Source organism: Rhinopithecus bieti, unplaced genomic scaffold (genome assembly GCF_001698545.2).
Source record: "Rhinopithecus bieti isolate Rb0 unplaced genomic scaffold, ASM169854v2 scaffold_8783, whole genome shotgun sequence".
In the NCBI taxonomy this organism is placed as follows: domain Eukaryota; kingdom Metazoa; phylum Chordata; class Mammalia; order Primates; family Cercopithecidae; genus Rhinopithecus; species Rhinopithecus bieti.
In genome coordinates this window covers 1,825,696-1,833,370 of record NW_016806197.1, presented here as the reverse complement: position 1 = coordinate 1,833,370, position 7,675 = coordinate 1,825,696, and the positions used below count along the sequence as shown (strand labels likewise).

General features: G+C 45.7%; 1 protein-coding gene across 4 annotated transcripts in view; it reads left to right on the top strand.

Moving 5' to 3' along the window:
• Positions 1-7,675, top strand: part of FHL2 (four and a half LIM domains 2) — a 77,520-nt gene that overhangs the window by 43,943 nt on the left and 25,902 nt on the right. The gene's annotated exons all lie outside the window — the stretch shown is intronic.

The following is a 7,675-nucleotide window of genomic DNA, read 5'->3' as shown; positions in this document are numbered from 1 at the left end:
TATATATATATATATTTTTTTTTGTTTTGTTTTTTGTTTGTTTGTTTGTTTGTGGAGACCGGGTCTTACACTATGGCCCAGGCTGGAGTATAGTGGCAGCACTACAGCTCACTGCAGCCTCGAACTCTTGGGCTCAAGAGATCCTCTCTCTTTAGGAACTCCAAGGCTTGATCCATTATTCTAGTTTATAAAACAGCAGCTTTCCTTGACATGATGGCCCTCTCCATTTCATCAGAATTTCTGTTTAAAACAAATTGTTTAGCTAGACAAATGAAGAGTGTTGGGGGTGCGCAGTTTTTGTGTGTAGATACTCCCATCCATAGGAAAACAAAATGGTGCAGGGTATTCTTTGAGCACATTTCCAGGTGTGAGAGTCCCGTGCCTTTGAATGGAGGATCTTTGATTATAGGCAACACACGTCTGTAGAACATCAGGGCCTTCTGCTGACACCTGGAGCCCATGTTGGGGATCTGTGCGTTCTTCCCAAAGCGGGCAAGACTCCCAGCTGGCTTTTTGCTTCTTGACCTGGCCAGGCTGCATCCTGGACTGTGCAGCTGTGTATTCACATGGGATTGGAGTCCAAACACAACAAGAAGAGTTCTATCTGCTGCGGAAGCAGCAGCTTATCTGGAAGGAGGGACGAGGGCAGCCTTGGAAGCTCATGATGTCATATGCCAAACCACATTACATGTTGGGTTTGCTATGCAGAGTGGATTGTTCACATAATGTGTTCCTCATTTTTCATGCTTGATTTTTGCCTGTATGTTTGTACTCCGACATGTTTGTATGCACTCACCCGTCCATTCATTTGTTCATGCATTCCACAAGTATTCACAAAGCCCCTGGGCCTGTGTGTGTTCCCTGCTGGTGACGTCTCAGCGACAGGTAGTGGCACCCTTCCCAATGCTTAACGCTTGGCAGAGGACAGGGCAATTGCATGAAAACATGGCACTTTTATAATACATTTTTTAAAAGAGCCCACATAGACCAGTTTTCCTAATTGGCTCTGGAAAGCTCTGGTTGATTATTGATAGGCAATTGAATGTCCCATGCGGATCCCCGGTGGCATCTAAAGATCCGGGGACTGACTTACCGAAGCTGCTTTTGCATGTGTTGAAGGGCTGCATGCAGGAAGAATTTGGGAACGTTCATAGATTTCTCCTTAGGAAATGACTATGTTAGAGGAGATAGGGAGAAGCACTTTGGGTTTCAAAGGGGAAGGAGAAAATGGGCCCACTGGGGTCAGATGAAAGTAGGTAGCCAATCAAAGGTGCATTGAAACGGATGCTTAAATAGACTTCTTTTGCTAATCTGACCTCTTCAGGCTTTACCTATAGGGATCTGCTAGGCTCCTGGAACTCCAAGGCCTGAGCCAGCAAGCCAAGGGAGGCTATCATGGCAGCCCTTCCTTTGATTGAAATCTTTCTGGTTAAAAAAAAAAAAAAAAAAATTAGCTGGGTGTGGTGGCACACGCCTGTAATCGCATCTACTTGGGAGGCTGAGAAAGGAGAATCACTTGAACCTGGGAGGTGGATGTTGAAGTGAGCTGAGATCGGGCCACTGCACTCCAGCCTGGGTGACAGAGTGCCACTGTCTCAAAAAAACAAAGAGCTTTCTGGCATGTGGGGTCCTTGCCTCTCTTCTGCCTCATTTCATTTACCCCCCTCCTTCCTTTCTTTGTCCTGTCACTACTCCTCTCCCCTTCCCTTTACTCTTTCTGTTTTCCTTTTCCCATTATGTTCCTCCAGCTTTGACACTTTCCCCACTCATACTTTGTTTTACAGTTTTTGAATCTGAAAATTTAAAAAATAGATCACGTTGATAAGCTTGTGAACTTTTAAAATTAGTATGAATTGTTAGTAGGAGCTGTGCATTGTTGCTCCCTGGCCCTCTGAACCTTTATTCTTAGATCCTTTTTGTTTATTTGTTGAGACATGGTCTGTGTTACCATAAGGCTGTTTCCTTGAGGTGGGAGAGCAGGGGTGCTATCATGGCTCACTGAAGCCTCGACCTCCTGGGCTCATGCCTCCTGAGTAGTGGGGACTACAAGTGCATGCCACTACACCCGGCAAATTTTTGGTGTTTTCTGTAGAGGTAGGGTTTCTCCATGTTGCCCAGGCTGGTCTTGAACTCCTGGGCTCAAATGATATGCCTGCCTCAGTCTCCCAAAGTACTGGAACTACAGGCATGAGCCCCTGTACCCAACCTATTCTTATATCTGAGTCAAAGCTGGGCTGGCGAGAGACTCAGAGATCAACACCTTCCCCGGGCCATCCCCAGACCTCCGAGCTGCACCTGGCACCTGCCTCAACCATAGCAGTTCCCTTGACCTGGAGTCAAGCCTGTACCCTAAGATCCACCTTTTTCTAATACTCTGTTCGGGGCCGAAGGGGTAATGACATCATGGAATGATTTAGCTTGGTGAGGAATAAGAACTCCAGGAAACTGATTTGGAATTTGATGCAATGAAATCACAAGAAGGAGTGGCACCTTCTGTTTGGGTATCTCCCTGCAAGCTGTTGCCGGATGCTTTTAGCGTTCCTGTGTACCAGCTGAGGGGCAGGAATTATTGATAACCTGTCAGGAGAGATGAGGAGTTCAGAGAGAGTAAATGGATTGTGCACAATTAGGTGAATAAGTCCTTATAGGACCAAGATGTCCTACTTTTATTTGAAGAAATGATTCAGAAATGGACTCTGATACCCTGATACATTTTTTAGAAGTCATTGCCCCCCGTCTTGCATAGTAAAGGCAGGCTTCCATGCAATAAACTTTCACTGGGCTGTCCGTCACCCCACTGCCTGCTTGGCACACCCAAATCCATGAACAAGGCGCCCAGGCCCTCATTGCCTTGACTGTTGACTGGGTCTTCCATCTTCCTGAGCTCTCTGTCTACCCTACTCTGTCTCTCGTTTCTCTGGCTTTGCCTACTCCACCCCGTGACCTGACCGGCCATATCACCTGGCTGACTGTTCCCAGCACAGATAGCATCTCCCCTGGGATGCCTGCCTGCTCTCTCAGCGGCTCCTCCTCTGCGTGCCCATCATACCTGTGCACCTCCAGCACGCACTGAGTACGGGGCTTGGTAGTCTGTTTGGTATATATCTCTTTTCCTCACTAGATGACAAGTTCCTTGAGGGGAGGGGCCTGCATCTTAGTCATCTTTGTATCTTCAGCACTTTTCGTGACATTAGACACATAGTTCCAGCTCAACCAATGTTTATTCAATGAATGAATGAGCAATCAGGTATTTATGGGATTTTAAAAAATGCAAGTGACTGATGCCTGTAATCTAGCACCTTGGGAGGCCAAGGCGGGTGGATCACCTGAGGTCAGGAGTTTGAGACCAGCCTGGCCAACATGGTGAAACTCCGTTTCTACTAAAAAAAAAAAAAAAAAAAAATTAGCTGGGCGTGGTGGCGCATGTCCATAATCTCAGCAACCCGGGAGGCTGAGGCAGGAGAACTGCTGAAACCCGGGAAGTGGAGGCTGCAGTGAGCCGAGATCACGCCGCTGCACTCCAGCCTGGGTGACAGAGCAAGACTCTGTTTCAAAAAAAATGCAAGTTATAGGAGATTTCTAATATAGGACTATAGTTCTACTTTTAAACACGTTGTAATTGAAGGGAAGCTTTGAGCTTGCTTATTAACTCACGGACTGTTTATTCTGACGCTCAGGGTTTATGCAGTATGTAACTGTGTGGACCTCCTTCAGGGGCCTGCTTTCACACAGTGCATCCTGCTGTGCTCCTAGGTTCCTGCAGGCGCCCATTTTATGCTCTGTCCTGTTGGTTGGAGTAGAAATGCTCTCTGCTCATTGCAGAACTCTACTGACCTCTTAGAAGATGAGGAACAAGTTGGAAGAGGGATCCACCCACTCTCAGAAAGAATTCTGTAGAATTAGGAGCTGAACCACAGGGCCAGGTGCCTCCTCCCAGGTGGACCCACTGAGCAGATAGCAGCTGCTATTGTTCCTGCTGGGAGCTGGTATCACTGATGATGACATTCATCATGATGACATTCATAACCTGAGTCATACTTTGAGCAAATGTGGAACCCTACTTATTTTCAGAGTTTATTCCCTTAGATTTTTTCTTTTTTTCTTTTTTTGAGATGGAGTCTCGCTCTGTCGCCCAGGTTGGAGTGTAGTGGCATGATCTCAGCTCACTGCAAGCTCTGCCTCTGGGTTCACGCCATTCTCCTGCCTCAACCTCCCAAGTAGCTGGGACTACAGGCACCCGCCACCACACCCAGCTAATTTTTTTGTATTTTTAGTAGAGACAGGGTTTCACCGTGCTAGCCAGGATGGTCTCAATCTCCCGACCTTGTGATCTGCCCGCCTTGGCCTCCCAAAGTGCTGGGATTACAGGCGTGAGCCACCGCGCCTGGCCAGATTTTTTTTTTTTTTTTTTTTTTTCTGTCCAGGTCCTATAGATTCGGAGGAGGTGAAAAACACACATCAGGTATATGAGCATCATGGTCATGATTATTACCTCAGAGGAAAACAGATGCACCGCTTTCACCAGCTGCCAACAGAATTGGAGCTCTGCAGAGATTGACAGAGGGTGTAGACTGTCTCCCTTCCCTAGCAGGGCTTGTCCTGACCCACACAGACGGCCTTTCAAGTTAGATTGGGAGTTCATATTCTCTAAGTCAGATGGCTATTTGAGAAAGCTCAGTGGGCCCTCTTTTTCATAAATGTGCCTGGGCTTCAGTTTTTCCATCCATAGAATGAGGAGGTTGTCATAGATAATCTGGGGATTTGTTTTCAGCTTTTACAATTCCACAATTTATAGTTCTCTGTCCTTTCATGGTTCTTATTTCAAATTCCCAAATTATTATTCTTATGTTTGTGGGCACAGAATGGGCCATGAGCCTCTTGTCCCACAGCTAAATCGCACCCTTTATCGGAAAAATATATATGTTGGAAAAACAGCTCTCAATTGCGATGAAATAAATGACAGCCACTTTCAAGGCCAATAACTGAACAATTACAGGAAAGCATTGAATCTTGTGCCAGCATGGCTGCTCCAACCCGAGATGGCCGCGGTACAAAGGATATTTATACGTTGGGTTTCAGAATAATAATTCAAGTGCTCAAGAGCCTCATCTTGTGATGTTATCACAAGAATGTCCAGGCAATGTTTTCTTTAACTCCAGGAAGAGTGATTTAGAAGGACGGATCTTGCCACATGTGTCCAGCTGCGTATTTATTGCTCTTGGAAGAGAATTATTCTGTAAACACAGAAATATCCAAGAATGGATGCTTGAAACATGATCTTTTCCTTGCTTACAGTTGTCAGGACCGTGTATATGCAATAGTACAAAATTAATAAACTCTATCAAATTTCCTGTAATCATAAACCAGGCGGCAATATTTTATTTGCATCAGAAGGTCTGATTCTGGGATTTCACTCTCCTATCGTTTGAAGACTGCAAATTGAACCAAGTTTTCATAGAGCCTGTGGACCCTTGCTCACAGTTACATAGCCAACCAGTCTACCTATTTTTTTTTTTTTTTTTTTAGACGGAGTCTCACTCTGTCGCCCAGGCTGGAGTGCAGAGGTGCCATTATCGGCTCACTGCAACCTCCACTTCCTGGGTTCAAACGACTGTCCTGCCTTAGCCTCGTGAGTAGCTGGGATTACAGGCATGCACCAACACGCCCGGCTAATTTGGTTTTTGTTTTGTTTTTTGTATTTTTAGTAGAGACAGGGTTTCACCATGTTGGCCAGACTGGTCTCGAGCTCCCGACCTCAGGTGATCCACCAGTCTCGGCCTCCCAAAGTCCTGGGAATACAGGCATGAGTGACCGCACCCGGCCCAGTGTACCTATTTAACAACAGAGAAAACTTTCCACTTTTAGGAGATGGAATATTGCCATTTATTCCTGAAGAAAATTGTCTGTTTTTAATGCCCTACGGACATTTCTCCACACCAGCTATTCCTGTGGTAGGCTCTTTCTCTCCAGGATCATTCTGACATGATTTTATAGGAATGGTCATATGGGAAGGGCCCGTCCCTTGCTGCTTATGCACACCGTGTATTCATCCTAGGAAAAGTGCAGGGTGCCGGGCGTGGAGACGCCTTTTTTTTAACTTTTATTTTAGGTTCGGGGTACATGTGCAGGTTTGTTTTATAGGTAAACTGTTGTCACAGGGGTTTGTTGTACATATTATTTCATCAACCCAGGTATTAATCCTAGCACCCAAGTGTTATCTTTTCTGCTCCTCCCTCTCCTCCCACCCTCCCTCCCTGCTCAGGTAGACCCCAGTGTCTGTTGCTCACCTCTTTGTGTTCATGTGTTCCCTCATTTAGCCCCCACTTACAAGTGAGAACATGCAGTATTTGGCTTTCTGTTCGTGCATTCGTTTGCTAAGGATAATGGCCTCCAGCTGCATCCACGTTCCCACAAAAGACATGATCTCATTCTTTTTTATGGCTGCATGGTATTTCATGATGTATATGTACCACATTTTCTTTATCCAATCTGTCATTGCTGGGCATTTAGGTCGATTCCATGTCATCGGTATTGTGAAAAGTGATGCAATGAACTTTCCTGTACATGTGTCTTTATGGTAGAATGATTTGTATTTCTCTGGGTGTATACCCAGTAATGGGATTGCTGGGTCAAATGGTGGTTCTGTTTTTAGCTCTTGGAGGAATCACCATACTGCTTTCCACAATGGTTGAACTAATTTACACTCCCATGCACAGTGTATAAATGTTCCCTTTTCTCCACAACCTCGCCAGTGTCTTGTTCCTGTTGAAAGGGCTTGAAGTATTGCCCAGAGAGCCATTGACTGCAGCCACTGCATTTCTGACTATTCTATATCGTTGTTTTGGGAAGTGAGTCTTTCCCTTTATCCTGCTCTCAGGATACCTGGGCAGCTACAGGATGATCTTTCCCATAGGGAGCAATGATTCATCCTCAGGGACTTGGGCAGTTTCTCTTGTGCAAGGTCAGCTTGCACTCCCAATGCAGCACCGAGGTCAAGGGTAATAGTGGCCTCATTGCATCTAATCTCAGGTTTCCCAGGTCAGATCTCCTTCCCTTTTGCCGCTGTGATTTCTTCCTATTCAAATCATGAATCATAAAGAAGAGCTCATGGAAAATCTTTTTATAGAAATGGACATATTATTTCTATGCCTGCCTTTCTATTTTGGGGGCAGGGAGAAGGGGAAGATGCATGGCTGGGTCACAGCCGGACAGGATGGGGGCTCTGGTGCCAGCCTTTACCTGTATTTAAAACTGAGATAGATTTTCTGACACAGTAAAAAATAATTCGTGCTTTTCAAGAAGTGGAATGTGACCAGGTGTGGTGGCTCACGCCTGTAATCTCCGCACTTTGCTAGGCGAGGCGGGCAGATCACCTGAGGTCAGGAGTTTGAGACCAGCCTGGCCAACATGGTAAAAGCCTGTCTCTACTAAAAATATAAAAATTAGCTGGGCATGGTGGCAGGCACCTGTAACCTCAGCTACTCAGGAGGCTGAGGCAGGAGAATCGTTTGAACCTGGGAGGCAGAGGTTGCAGTGAGCTGAGATTGCACCACTGCACTCCAGCCTGAGCAAAAGAACAAGACTCTGTCTCAAAACAAACAAACAAACAAAAAACAAAGTGAATGCATTCAAACACAAAACTGCCTTAGCTAATAAAAAAAAAAAAAAAAAAAAA